The sequence below is a fragment of the Chiloscyllium plagiosum genome, chromosome 1 (genome assembly GCF_004010195.1).
Source record: "Chiloscyllium plagiosum isolate BGI_BamShark_2017 chromosome 1, ASM401019v2, whole genome shotgun sequence".
NCBI classification, from domain to species: Eukaryota; Metazoa; Chordata; class Chondrichthyes; order Orectolobiformes; family Hemiscylliidae; genus Chiloscyllium; species Chiloscyllium plagiosum.
The window spans coordinates 40,891,306-40,905,813 of NC_057710.1; the positions used below are offsets into that span (position 1 = coordinate 40,891,306).

The window sequence follows — 14,508 nt, forward strand, 5'->3', positions numbered from 1 at the left end:
TTACCACTACACAATTGCTTTACCGATGGATCGGGTTGCAATCGCCAGGCAAGCTAATTATAAAACTCCATGAAGTTTCTAGCTAACTACTCTGGAGAAGACACTCACCAGATTAGAGGTGTGAAGAAACAATGTATCACAAAGCAGGACAGTTTAATTGATGGAAATCATTCACTGGTGGGTGAGAAACATGCATGTTACCATCCTTGAAGGCCACTATTAATCTTGATGCAAATAAAACAATGTAGTAACATTCCTAGAAGAATGTTAGACCAGCAAAACAAAAGAAAGCACATTCAGTAATTTGTCAGCTATCGAGCTTCCAATGCCTCTAATGCAGTGTGATAATTTTTAGATTAGATTAGATTACATTACAGTGTGGAAACAGGCCCTTCGGCCCAACAAGTCCACACTGATCCGCCGAAGCGCAACCCACCCATACCCCTACATTTACCTCTTACCTAACACTACGGGCAATTTAGCATGGCCAATTCACCTTACCTGCACATCTTTAGACTGTGGGAGGAAACCGGAGCACCCGGAGGAAACCCACGCAGACACGGGGAGAACATGCAAACTCCACACAGTCAGTCGCCTGAGGCGGGAATCGAACCCGGGTCTCAGGCGCTGTGAGGCAGCAGTGCTAACCACTGTGGCACCGTGCCGCCCACAAATTGTCCTTGAATCTGGAGAGACAATGAAATTAAAACTCTTAACATGAGTGTCTATTTGAGAAAATGGTTGAAATACTGGTGGAGATGATTCGGAGATGCCGGTGTTGGACTGGGGTGTACAAAATTAAGAACCACACAACACCAGGTTATAATCCAACAGGTTTATTTGGAAGCACTAGCTTTCAGAGCACTGCTCCTTCATCAAGTGGTTGTGGAGTATAAGATTGTAAGACACAGAATTTATAGCAAAAGTTACAGTGTGATGTAACTGAAATTATATATTGAAAAAGACCTGGATCGTTTATTAAGTCTTTCATCTTTTAGAATGAACATGTTGGTTTCAATTCTTTCACGTGTAAATCGCAGAACATTTTTAGAAGTTACATTCTCAAGTGAACTTTAACAGTTGGTGTCATGTCGGCCCAGATAATACATTTGAGGTGCGAGCTGCCCTATGTGAGACTGTCTGTGCCACAATGGCCAGACTGATTCTAATCTTAAAAAATGGATTTACAGAATCTTACGTGGATTCATGCAGTTTTTGAGCAAAGTAAAATGTAATTCTGCAAGTACAAATTCACCCCACAAACTTTTATATGTGTATTTTGCATGTGGGGAGGATTGAGAGTGTGTGTATATGTGTGAAGGGGTACAAGTCTGTGAGAAAGTGCGTGTGTGAATATGCGCGTGTAAGTGTGAGCGTATGAGAAAGTGCCTGCGTGAGTGCATGGGTTTGTAGCAGTGTATGTGTGTGTGTGTGTGTGTGTGTGCATTTGTCTGTGTGTGTGTATAGGACAATGGGGTCACCTGTAGTGTGACGTGAACCCAAGGTCCTAGTTGAGGCCATCTCCATGGGTACCGAACTTGGCTATCAGTCTCTGCTTGGCCGTTTTTCGTTGTTGCCTGCCCCAAAGTCCGCCTTGGAGGACGGTCACCCGAAGGTCCGAGGTTGAATGTCCTGGACTGCTGAAGTGTTCCCCGACTGGGAGGGAACACTCCTGTCAGTTGATGTTTGTGTGGTGTCCTCTGCTTGGCCTCGTCAATGTACCATTCCTCGGGGTATCCTTGCCTGCAACGTATGAGATAGATAACGTTGGCTGAGTCGCATGATTACCTGCCCCGTACATGGTGGGATATGTCCCCATGTGTAGTGGTGGTACCTGTATCGACATTCTGACACATCTTGCAGCGTCTACCATGACCAGCGTCTACCGGTGTTGCCCTGAAGCCGGGCAGTTTGTTATAAACAATGATCTGTTTGAGGTTTGGTGGTTGTTTAAAGGTGAGAAGTGAAGATCTGGGGAAGGTGCTCATCCTCACTGATAATGTGTTGCAGGCTGTGACGAACGTGGTGTAGTTTATCGGCTCCTAAGAAGTACCGGACAATGTACACTGTCGGTTGCAGCTCGTGTCTGTCTCCCGAGGAGGTCATTATGGTTTCTTGCTGTGGCATGTCTGGTGGTCGATGAGTGGAGCATCTTATGTGGGCATTCTTGAGTATTTCCAAGTGCCCATCATATTCCTCCTCATCTGAACAGATCCTGTGTATGCATAGGCCTTGTCCAGGGATAATCTGTGGTGATTACTTAAGTGCAATTTAGTCGGATATAAAATTCCTGAAACTTTTGAATAACAGAATCGGAAAACGAAGCACCTATGGAATGAGAAGCTGCCTGTTGTTTCCAGTCGATGACTTTTTGTGGCAACTGTCCAAAGAAATTGAGGCATTAGTTACGACATAAAAAGGTTGAGCTCAGTGTTGATCTGACTAATGATCTGGGGAAATGGATTTGGAATGTAGTCAACTGCCATATTGAAAGATATGGCGTTCTTTCTTGAGCTTCTGTTGAGCTTCACTGGAACAATATTGAAGACTAAGGTCAGCAGTCAAAGTGATAACTGATTGGTGACGATAAACCCGGGTCACATTGCTGGACCTGAAAGCAAAGGAATCACCCAATCCACGTATAGTGTCCCTCAGTATCGAGAAAACCACAACATGAGTGTATACAGGATACTGTTTATCTGTAAGGCCATTTTTTACCTTTTTATTTAGAGCTGTTCATCTTCTCACCCCATTACAATCTCCTTTTACATTAGATAATCATCCTTTTTGCCATTTAATCTCTTGCTGTGTACGTTTTCACACCTTTTAAGTTCATAACCCTCCTTTCTGTCTTTCCCTCCTATTGAACAAAAGGAGGCTCTTTTACCCACTGTGCCTGTGCTGACTCTCCCCAAGAGTGACTTGGCATCTTGCGCTTACCTTGCTTTTTCTGTTACGCCCTTTCAAAATATTAATCTTCTGATAATTATGTAATTCCCTATTGATAGCTGCTTCCACCACACGCTTAGGTTATGCATTCTAGATACAAACCATTCACTGCATTTAAAGGCAAGTTTTCCCTCCTTTTGCTCTTTGTGAGAAGAAAATAATTTTGTGTCTCCGTGTAGCTGATTGACTAGCTATTGGTGATTGGCTTTAAGCCATGCTGGCTTCAAATAATCAAAATGTTCAGCCCTCCTCCTTTCTTACTGGAAAGGCAGTGGTGTGGTGGTAATGTCACACTAGGCTAATGATATGGGGAAGTGAGTTCAGATCCTGCCTTTGCACATAATGAAATCTGAATTCAATGAAAATATGGAATTAAGAGTCTAATGACTGTGAAACCATTAATGCTGTCAGCAAAATCCATTGATTCAGTAATGTCTGTTAGGGAAGGAAATTGCCATCCTTCCCTGGTCTGGTTACATGTAACTCCAGACCCACACCAGTGTACTGAATGAGCAATAAATAGTGGCCCAATCAGCACTGCCCACATTCCTTGAATGAGTAAAAAAACTTTATAAATTCTTAAGTCAATTCAATTAGAAAAATACTTTGTGCTGTTTTAAAAGTTATTTTAAATTAATGTGCACGTGCAATACGTTAGGTGCATTGCAACAACATGATTTGAACATTACAAAATTTCTGTGGTAAAGTACATTTGCACTGCACTTAAGGTGCCTAAAATAACTTGAGTAAAGTTGTGCACTGGTGTCCTTGTGGGACTAATTTGTTCACTATAAATGTGCAACACATTTTTTTTCCATGCAAAGAGTGAGATTCCTCTACTAGATTATAGATGCTTATAGGAGTTCTGCTATGTCAATTGTTGGAAATGGCTTTCGAGAAAGTGTTCTGTAATTTGGGCTGGTGACATTTTCAGTGACATTTTGAGGTTTGTTCTGCAGAGCATTGCTGATGACATGGTGTGACACCCTTTTGAGTTTATTTGATTTGCACAGCTTAAACTGAATTTGATTGTGTTAAAAATGCATCATCAATATTTGGTCGCGTTTCAACACAGCTTCATGGAAATTATCTATCTCAGTGTATTTGAGAAGAATATGAAATAGCCAGTCAAAAGTGAGCTAATTTTATTCAGCTTTTAGTTTTGCATAACATTATGAGAAGCTTTGGAGATTACGAGCAACTGTAGGTCAGTGGGACTAAAATTTAATTCAATAAAACTCTCTGCAAAATACGACTGCCTTAGAAGTTTTAATGAATTGATATTCAATGTTAAACATGTAGCATTTTCTTCATTTCAGCTAGTTAGGATATTGATGACAAGGCTGTTTTGGATATAGGACTGTTATGATCTGAAATGGCAGATTGAATTCAGTAACTGGCCTTAGTTTTATTGGATTCAAAATGAGAAGCAAGCTAGGATTGCAACTTGTAATGATTGTTCGAAAATCTGGATATCAAATGATTAGAGAATTAAACTTATTAGTGATTACTTGTTGTGTTAACTGTTTGGTCTTCTATCGAATGAAATGGGCCCAACCATACCTCTGGGGAAGGGACATTAGAAAATTGTGAGGGTGCTTCTCTATTTTGAGTTAACCAGCATTTTGAAAAATCTCATGTTACATTAAGCATTTGGTAGTACACAATTTATGAGCATATGACTCAAAAATGCTTGTTCTTATGAATGTGATTCCATATGGTGGTGTAATTGTATTGACCCAACAGAGGAACATTTCCTGTATTTTGGAATGGCTGCTTTGTGTTGACTTGCACTGTGTTCTAACATGGTACAAATTGACTTGCAGACACAGTGCAAAATGCAAAATGGTCACAACCCAGGCCTCCCTGTACTCCATTGAAAAGCTTCAAATGCTTTACTTACAGTCAAGCAGGGGAAACTGGTAACACTTTGCATTATCAGTTCCATTTGATGTGTGAGTAAAATTATGTCAATGCAGATTTGATTATGGACCACACTGCATACAATACAACTTGGTGCATAAACATTTTCTCCCCTTGCATTATTGCTAGCTCTTCAGCTTAAAGTCTGTGTTATCTGGTTATTGACTATTGTTTCTTCGGAATTAGTTTCATCGCATTTATTTTATCAAAGTCCTCCTTCATTTTGAAAGCCTCTTAATTCTGCAACTAAACTTTCTGCTGTAATGAGAAGAGCCCAGTTTCTTCAAGCTCTCCATTCTGTCAAGCACAGAAGAAGATGGTTGTGTGTTGCAAGCCAATTATTTTAGTGCTGGAGTTTCTTAGGGTATGTTCATGCCAGCCATATTTAGCTGTTGCTTCAATAATCTTCCCTCCGTCGTTAAGTTAAAAGTGGGATGCTTGCTGATGGTTACATTAATATTCAGCACTATTTGCATCTCCTTAGATACTGAAGCAGTTCATGTCCAAATCCAACAAGATCTGGACAGTATCCGTGGTTGGCCTGACAAGTTACATTTGTGCTACACAAGTGCCAAAAAATGTTCTTTTTTTTAACAAGAAAACTGATTATGTTGGCATTGCTGACTGGGCCAGCATCTCTTGCCCATCTCAAGTTGCTCTTCAGAGGTGGGGGTGAGTTGCCTCCTTAAACCATTGTACTCCATTTGCTGTTTTAACAGCTTTGTCAAAGTCATCTGCAACCTAAACTCATGTATGTGCTCCCAGATCTTATGGAATGGTGAGGCAGGCTCAAGGGGCTGAGTTGTCCACTTCTGTTTCAATTTCATTCGTATCCACATTCTTACTGTTTTCGAGAGAGGTCCTTCATTTAATTGCCTCACATTTCTTGTCATTACCCTTTCTTACATTTCAAGATTTGTCATTTTCAAACTCTTTTTGGTGTTTTATCGACCTAATCTATATGTGTGCGTGGGTTCCAGCCTCAACTCCTTGAGAGATGTGCCTGCACACTTTTCTCTTGTCTGATGTGGGGAGGGAGGAAAAATCACTCTTCATTCTGTCTCTGGCCCCTATGGAGATTTTTTTATCCACACAGTCTTTGCTTCTTTCATCTCACAGACTTTAACTTTGGTAACATTGACTCTGGTATTTCAGCAGACTTCTTTTGAAATTCTACTTAGGAAAATGTACTGCCCTTTAACTTGTATCAAATTAGTCAAACAACTTGGTCCCAGCAAATCAATGCCGCCTTTTGTTTGTCAATGCATGTTTGCAAGCATCCTTTAGTTTAGCTCCAGATTATTGTCTGAAAGGGCTGAATTTTACTAGAAATAGGCTGAGTCAATTTTGGCAAGTTCCATGAGGAATTTCTCTTCTCTAGGCCTAGCGAGTTTTCTCGTGCTGTCTCCCTAAAGTCCCTTTGTATAAGCACAATGTCCTTGCTAGTCCATTCCTTCCTCTTGCAACAGGTGGAAGTACTCGCCACTGCCACGGTCCCCTTGGATCCCTGGCACTGGTAACATTTTAAAGCCAAGCCATATACCGGCACTTAGCAAGTCCACAGCTGCTCTGCATGTTTGCTGTGAATTGCCCCAGACATACCGGACGGAATGAAACCCTGCATTGCTGAGTGTGTACTGGTGGATGAGGTGGTGTTGGGGTGTGGGGAGGTACCCTCGTCCCTCTGGCTCAGTAGAGGAGACCTACCACCAAACTCTGTTAACCTGGCGTGAAATTTCCACCAGAGTCAGTGCTATTGCTACTGTTAGGACGAATACCTACAACGCAGGATGAAGGTCCATGACTTTCTTCATTCCACAAGAGTACGTACTACCATCGTCCCTGTGTTACTTCATGCTCACTTTAACTTTTACCTTCCTCCAAGGCTCACGTTTGCATGCAGCATCTACTTCCCCCTCGCCTTAAGTCCTGCATGTTCTCTGTGCTGCTCACTCATTTCATGTTTCACACCCGAACCCACCAGTACAGGCCTAACAGTTGTCTCCATCACTTCCATTTCACATAATCCCACAAATACCAAGCTGTTGAGAATCATGGCACGCTGTTTGGTTTTGTGTCTGCACTAACTGTCAAAAATAAGGCAAGTTTAACAATATTGAAGTGTTAATACATGTAAATAGTTCTCTCACCGTTCAATAGCGAGATTCTCCTTTCGCCATTTAGTGATGTCAATGATGTGGGTTCAGTTCCCGTAGCGACTGAGGTTAGCATGAAGGACCTTCCTTCTCAACCTCTCAACTGAGGTGTGGTGGCCATCAAGTTAGACAACTATCAGTTGTGTCTGTCATTAATGAGAGAGCATCTCTATTGTCTAGTAAGACTATAGCAACCTTACCTTTATCCCTTACCTCTCATTAGCCTATTTTGTTTCTCTTACTAATCCACTGTGACATTTTCAGCATCTCTTTAGTGAAGCCAGATGTGACATATTGCTGGGGAGGAGGGGGGAGTCATGCTCGAGAAGCTTTTAGCTTTGCACTCCCAGAGCCCGATTTGTAAGAATCACAAATTTCACAGAGAGCAACAGTTTACAATGTGAGATTAACGAAGGATTTCTTCAATTTCATGAAGATTGCAAAAGACTTGTGTATCAATATCAATACTGTGTTCTCATACTCACTTGACATAGTGAGTGTAATCATTATTGTGCCACTCAAGGTCTTTGCAACAAATTACTTGGTAATGGTGATGTAGATGCACCACCATTGTCTGAATCCGTATACAATGAACTTGGTAATTTGCTTAGTTAAATTCAACTTTAACAATGCTGTGTATGTCAGTTTGAAGGTGTTTTCTATGGTTCCCTTCCAGGCCTGATAACATTTTTGTTGGTTTCCACAAGAGAATCATCTTCAATGGATTGATCCTAGCCACTTACCCTTTGCATGTTTTTGAAACATAGATGACACAATCACTCGGTTTAAATCTGCAACTGAACATAAAAACTTTGTTACACATCCTCATGGGCTCCTTCATCAGGAGGTTGTGGCAACACTCTAAAAGCTAGTGCTTCCAAATAAACCTGTTGGACTATGACCCGGTGTTGTGTGATTTTTAATTTTGTCCACCCCGGCATACTGTTCAATGGCTTGCTAGACCATTTCCAAGGCAGTTAAGATTTGACCATATCGCGATGGGTGTGGAGACAAATGGAAATTAGAATGAGTCAGGGCATTAGAGTCGAGAGTGCATTGCTGGAAAAGCACAGCAGGTCAGTCAGCATCTGAGGAACAGGAGAATTAATGTTTCGGGCAAAAGCCCTTCAGGCTTTCCAGCACCACACTGTCTAATCTAATCTCCAGCACCTGCGGTCCTCACTTTCGCCTGAGTTAGGACATTGCTCTCTGAAGGACTTTAGTAAATGAGAGAGTCATTTTTTTACATCAGTTCAGTAGCTTCATGATCATATTGGCTTGTTCCGGATTTATTATTTAAATGTGAATTCCACTAGATACTATTGGGATTAGAACTATTCCTCCAAAACATCTCTCTGCGTCTCAGGAACAACAGTTCAACAATATTAACACTAAGGATTCAGCATGTCAAAAAATATTACAACTTGTTGATTTAAGTGGAAATGAATTATTAATGAGCACTTTACTTTTTAAGTTGCTTTAGTAGCCGTATTGAGTATCCAGAGGAACTGGTCCCAGGAGTGGTGGACATGACTTGGTAAAGTAAAAGACTATAATTAACATTTACAGTGGAGATGGCATGCTGCTATGCATTATTTATACCACACTAATGATTTTGAGCTCAGTGTATTTTTAAACTTACTATCCAGCTCCTGTGCCAATTCAAATTTCCAAGCCTGGGGCATAATTTTGTCAGATTGGGAATGTTTAGGTCATCTTACTGCCCACCCTCTCTTTTTAACTTGGCATTTCCAATATTTCCTAATTCAGGTTAACAGTGTGGCTGAATGTTGGGGGAAATCTGTCTGAGAGTATTGAATAGGGCAAGAAATTTGCCATCTTTACCAGAAATCTCTTGAACTTTCTCAAAGTAGTTGATTTTTTTTCCCATTAGAACCGCACTATGTATTTTGATAGTATATCACAGTAATATGACCAGTATAAAATTCTTGTCTGATTTTCTGAAAGGCCGGCCTCTCCTTTCTCATTACAGCGAAAATGTAAATCTTAAATTTAGTGAAAACAAAAAATGCTGGAGATCACAGCAGGCCAGGCGGCATCCATGGAGAGCTGAAAATGCTGGAACAGCGCAGCAGGTCAGGCATGAGCCCTTCTTCAGGCCCGAAACGTCAATTCTCCTGCTCCTTGGATGCTGCCTGACCTGCTGCGCTGTTCCAGCAACACATTTTCAGCTCTGATCTCCAGCACCTGCAGTCCTCACTTTCTCCTGGCATCCATGGAGAGAAAGAGCAAGCTAACGTTTCAAATCTAGATGACTCTTCTTCAGAGCTGAAGTCAAGTGTGGAAGAGGCAGCACCTAGGCAATACTAAAGGGGGCTGGGAAGGGGGTTGGAATGCTTGGGGAGAAAGGATGTTGATACCTCAGATTAAGTGATCAGAATGTGAGAGTGGCAGATCGGTGGCCTATCTAACTGTCAGACTGGAAGGAACAGATTCCCACTGGGAGGGGACGGGACAGAGGACATGGTGACAGAGAATGCAACAAGAAAAGCTAAAACAAAGAGGAGGAATGGGTTCACAATCTGTAGGTGTTGAACTCAATATTGAATGCAGAAGGTTGGAAAGTGCCAAGTCTGAAGATGAGATATTGACTTCTCCAGTTTTTGCTGTGATTTGCTGAGCACTGCAGTGTGCTAAGGGTAGACATGTGGGCATGCGAGCAGGGCGCGGTGTTAAAATGATAAACTATGGAAGGGTCAGGATCCTGCTTGTGCACAGACTGGAGGTGTTCTGCAAAGCGGTCACCCCAGTCTGCGTTTTGGTTTCTCCAATGTAGAGTAGGCCACATTAGGTGCAGCAAATACAGTGCATCAGATTGGAGGAGGTACGGATGAAATGCTGCTTTACCTCGCAAGATTGTTTGGCCCTTGGATGGTCAGCAGGGAGGTGGTGAAGGAGCAGGTGTTACACCTTCTGTGGTTACATGCAAAGTCTCGTGGGAAGGCGGGGTTGGTGTTTGTGGTTGAAGAATGGGCGAGGGTATCCCGGAGGGAACGATCCCTGCGAAATGCAGAAGTGGGTGTGAGGGGAAGGTGTGTTCGTGGTGGCATTCTGCTGGAGCTGTCTCAAATGGCAGAGAATGATTCTTTTTATGTGGAGGCTGGTGGGATGATGCTGAGCATCCTGTTCGCATGCCCACTTGTCTATCCTTGACATGCTGCAGTGTTCCAGTGAAGCACAATGGAGGAGCGACATCTCATTTTCAAACTAGGCACTTCACAACCTTCTCGGCTCAACATTGAGTTCAACACCTTCAAGTTGTGAATCTGTTCCTTCCTTTCCGTTTAGTTTTGCTGGTTGCATTTTCTGTCATGATGTCCTCTCTCCTTTCCCCCCCACTCCATTGGGACTGTCTTCTCTTTCCAGTCCCTCAGTTGGATGCACCATGTTCCACCATTCTCACATTCCAATCACTTAATCTGAACTATCAACATCATTTCTCCCCCAGCACTCCCACCCCCAGCACTCCCACCCCCTACACAGCCCCATCCAATATTGCATAAATGCTGTCCCTTCTGCACTTCACTTTAGCTCTGATGAAAAGCCATCTAGACTCAAAACATGAGCTTGCTTTCTCTCCGTGGAAGCTGCTAGACTTGCTCTGATCTCCAGCATTTTTTGTTTTCAGTACAGGTTCCAGCATCTGCAGTAATGTTCTCCTGAAACTTAATTTATGATGTGGACGAGCCGATGTTGGACTGGAGTGGGCAAACTTAAAAATCACACAACGCCAGGTTATAGTCCAAAGGGTTTATTTGGAAGTACAAGCTTTTGTAGCTCTGCTCCTTTGTTAGGTAGCGAGTGAGGCAGGATCATAGGACACAGAATTTATAGTGAAAGATCATAGTATCATACATCTGATGCGATCATTTGAACAAACCTAGATTTCTGTTGTCTTTCATCTTTTAGAATGGGTTACAGGTTTTGGTTCATTACTATGTAAATCCCAGAACTTCTTTCAAGTCATGTTTTCGAATTATCATTATATGGTTTCAGCCATCTGACAAAGTCTGTTCAAAGGTTTCAGATGCATGCATCTAAATAGATTAGACTATCGTCTTGTCATGCAACCTAGTTTCCTGAACCCAGTGCCATCTCTGCAGTGCATTTCCCGTTTTTTGCATTAGCATATTCTTCACCTTCCAAGAAAGTGAGATTGGGCATGTGAACTTCTGCAGTGCGGAACATTATTGCAGTTTTGTATGTATGCCAAGTATTGGCTCAAGCATATGAATAAATTACTTTCCATTGTTGATCATAAGCGTCTTTCATTGAGTTGCAAATTTAGCATTGCACAATATCTTTGGATTACTTACAATCTGAAAAGCAGTGGCCCATTGAATGCTGGGAGACAGCATCAGAATGGTTGCAAGGCTTGAACATTTTTTGACACATGTTCATAAAATAGTTGCTTGTTCTCTTTCACAATTTGTTTGATATGTTTGCACTAAGGCTTCACACATTGTCTACTGAACCAGTGTAAAAACGTAATTGAAATGTATTGTCGATGTTTTGCTTCTATTATTTGACAATGATTGTAGATTTTGTGCATGTTGCCAGATGTGTCAAACTGGAAAACAATTAACTGCTACCAAGTAGCTTCAAAATTGCTGACATAGCCCAAGCAAAGGCTGGCTAGAGAAGGAGACCAGCCATTATTTAAAGTCTATTGTATGAATATGTACGTAGTTATTGGACCTTTTTCTTTAATTTTAGCTGTAGGTGTGTAGAGATCTCCCACTTAGTTCATATGCTATCTGAAATACATGCCACTTCAACATTGCAATGCTTGCTACTATGTCATTTGCTAGCAGGTCATAGCAAGGAAAATTTTACAATATTGATGAAATCCGCCTCACTCTTTTAATTCATCAGTCAGAGATTTTAAAGTATTTAAAGAATAACTTTCCACGAGTGAATAATTCTTGTCACTTGTTTATTTAATTCCAAAATAAGAAGGAACCTTGTTCAAAGGCAGCATGTCCAAAAAACTCACCCAAACCGCTAACAGTTTAGTGACCGTTCAGTCTTATATTCTCCCACTAACTGTTTTGGATGCTTCAGTTTGAATTAGTTATGCTGCAGTTTCTCTTTCTCTTGTTCTGATTACTCGTTCCATCCATCTCTGTCACCTTTATTGGTCTCTCTCCATTCTCTTCCTGTGTCTAGAATCCTCACTCTGAGATATTTTTCTCAATGATTTAATTCCCATCGAAATTTATCTGGACATCCTGCCCTACATTCTGTTCGCCAGGTCCATTCTTGCAAAAAAATATAGTCATAATTAAAGCAAGTGTTGGAGAAACTCAGCTGATCTGGCAACATCCGTGGGGCCAGAAATAGAGGTAATGTTTTGAGTCTAACATAACATTCCTTTGGCTGGAAAAGTGATGGATTTTATGCCATATAATGACATCTATTCCACTTCTCATTGCTTTTCAAAAGCGTAAAACCCATCTCTTTTCCCACCTCTTTCAGTTTTGACAAAGAATCCTGCTGGCCTCAAAACTTTAACTCTCTTTCTCTCTCCACAGATGCTACCAGATCTTCTGAGTTTCTTGAGTACTGCGTTTTTATTTCTGATCTCCAGCATCAACAGCATTTGCTTTTTTCGTAGTTCATAACAAGTGTTTTGAATGGAGGTTTTAGTTCTAGGAACTGAAGGGTTAAATGCATAAATGGAAACATCTAGTTAGGAAACAGGCCTGAACTGTTTCAAGTTCATTACAAAGTAAGTTAATCTATGTTTATCTTCAAGGTTAGTGTTCGAAGTGTAAACAGTGAAAAAGTGACTCCCAAGCAGAACCAGAGTGTAAAGCATTATCTTCATAAAACCAGCTAAAACCCCACAATACAGCAAAAGGATGTTGCAAGACTCCATTAGAGATCTAAATTATTCATATGGTTTACAGAATTAAAGAATTGTGTTACAAGTAAAATTGTTGTTTGCACTTCTGTTTGATTGTGCCACATCATACTGCATGGATATGTGTCTGCTGGCTGAAGCAAGTATTTCAGATTAGCAACAGAGGCAGAGGTTTGGTGTAGGCCACAAGTCACTAGATTTAGAAAGCCCACAGGAGATGATTGTTAGTCAAGCAAGCCTGCAGTTCTGCACAGAAAATTCTAAGCTTATAATTCACAATATGGTACTTGAGGTTATTTTGTGCAGGAGCTGGGTGGTGTCCAGAAAGAAGCAGGAGATTTGACTGGGTTGTAATAAGAGGAAGATCTCTCCAGTGGTCCTCCGATCAGCTGATGGCAGATTGCAGCCAGCTTGAATGGAGCCTCCTTCTGCTCCAATGTCTTAAGGTCTAGAGTTTTTTTTGTATTTGTGTTGTTTGATTTGTTTACTTTCTTTTACAATTAAGTTTGCTTGTGCTTGAAAATGTGTACTTTTGTCGTGTAGCTTTATCAGAGAAACAGGGAAATTTGTATTGCTCTTTAAAAGTCTATGACAGAATCATAAAACTGTTATTGACTCTATTCTCACATTTACTTCATTCAATAGTAAATGGTTTAAGATTTGTTTTACATGTTGAGTTTAGCAGTATTGTTCAGTATGTCAGTTTGCAATGCTGTTTTTTTTCTGAGAAATTTCTGAAGGACTTAACTCCAGTTTAAACATTAATCCTACGGAGAAGTTGAAGTTGGTTGTGCTTGAAAGTGGCATTTTCAGGAACATGACTGATGCTGTGTGCAAGGAATACATACCAAACATTCCTTTGTTAATTGGCTGAAAGCCTGAAAGGGAGAATGTATGAATGGTTAAATAGTTAAGCAGTATTTATAGAACAGGACTGAGGCATTCAACCCAGTCATAGAGTCATAGAGACGTACAGCATGGAAACAGACGCTTCGGTCCAACCCGTCCATGCCGACCAGATATCCCAAATCAATCTAGTCCCACCTGCCAGCACCCGGCCCATATCACTCCAAATCCTTCCTATTCATATACCCATCCAAATGCCTTTTAAATGTTGCAATTGTACCAACCTCCACCACATTCTCTGGCAGCTCATTCCATACACATACCACCCTCTGCGTGAAAAAGTTGCCCATTAGATCTTTTTTATATCTTTCCCTCTCACCCTAAACCTATGCCCTCTAGTTCTGGACTCCCCGACCCCAGGGAAAAGACTTTGTCTATTTATCCTATCCATGCCTCTCATAATTTTGTAAACCTCGATAAGGTCACCCCTCAGCCTCCGCCGCTCCAGGGAAAACAGCCCCAGCCTGTTCAGCCTCTCCCGGTAGCTCCAACCCTGGCAATAACCTTGTAAATCTTTTCTGAACCCTTTCAAGTTTCACAACATCTTTCCGATAGAAAGGAGACCAGAATTGCATGCAATATTCCAACAGTCGCCTAACCAATGTCCTGTACAGTCGCAACATGACCTCCCAACTCCTGTACTCAATACTCTGACCAATAAAGGAAAGCATACCAAACGCCGCCTTC

At 41.4% G+C, this 14,508-nt stretch overlaps 1 protein-coding gene across 11 annotated transcripts in view; it reads left to right on the top strand.

Moving 5' to 3' along the window:
• The window catches only part of nedd4l (NEDD4 like E3 ubiquitin protein ligase), a 485,500-nt gene that overhangs the window by 160,603 nt on the left and 310,389 nt on the right, over nucleotides 1-14,508 (top strand). The gene's annotated exons all lie outside the window — the stretch shown is intronic.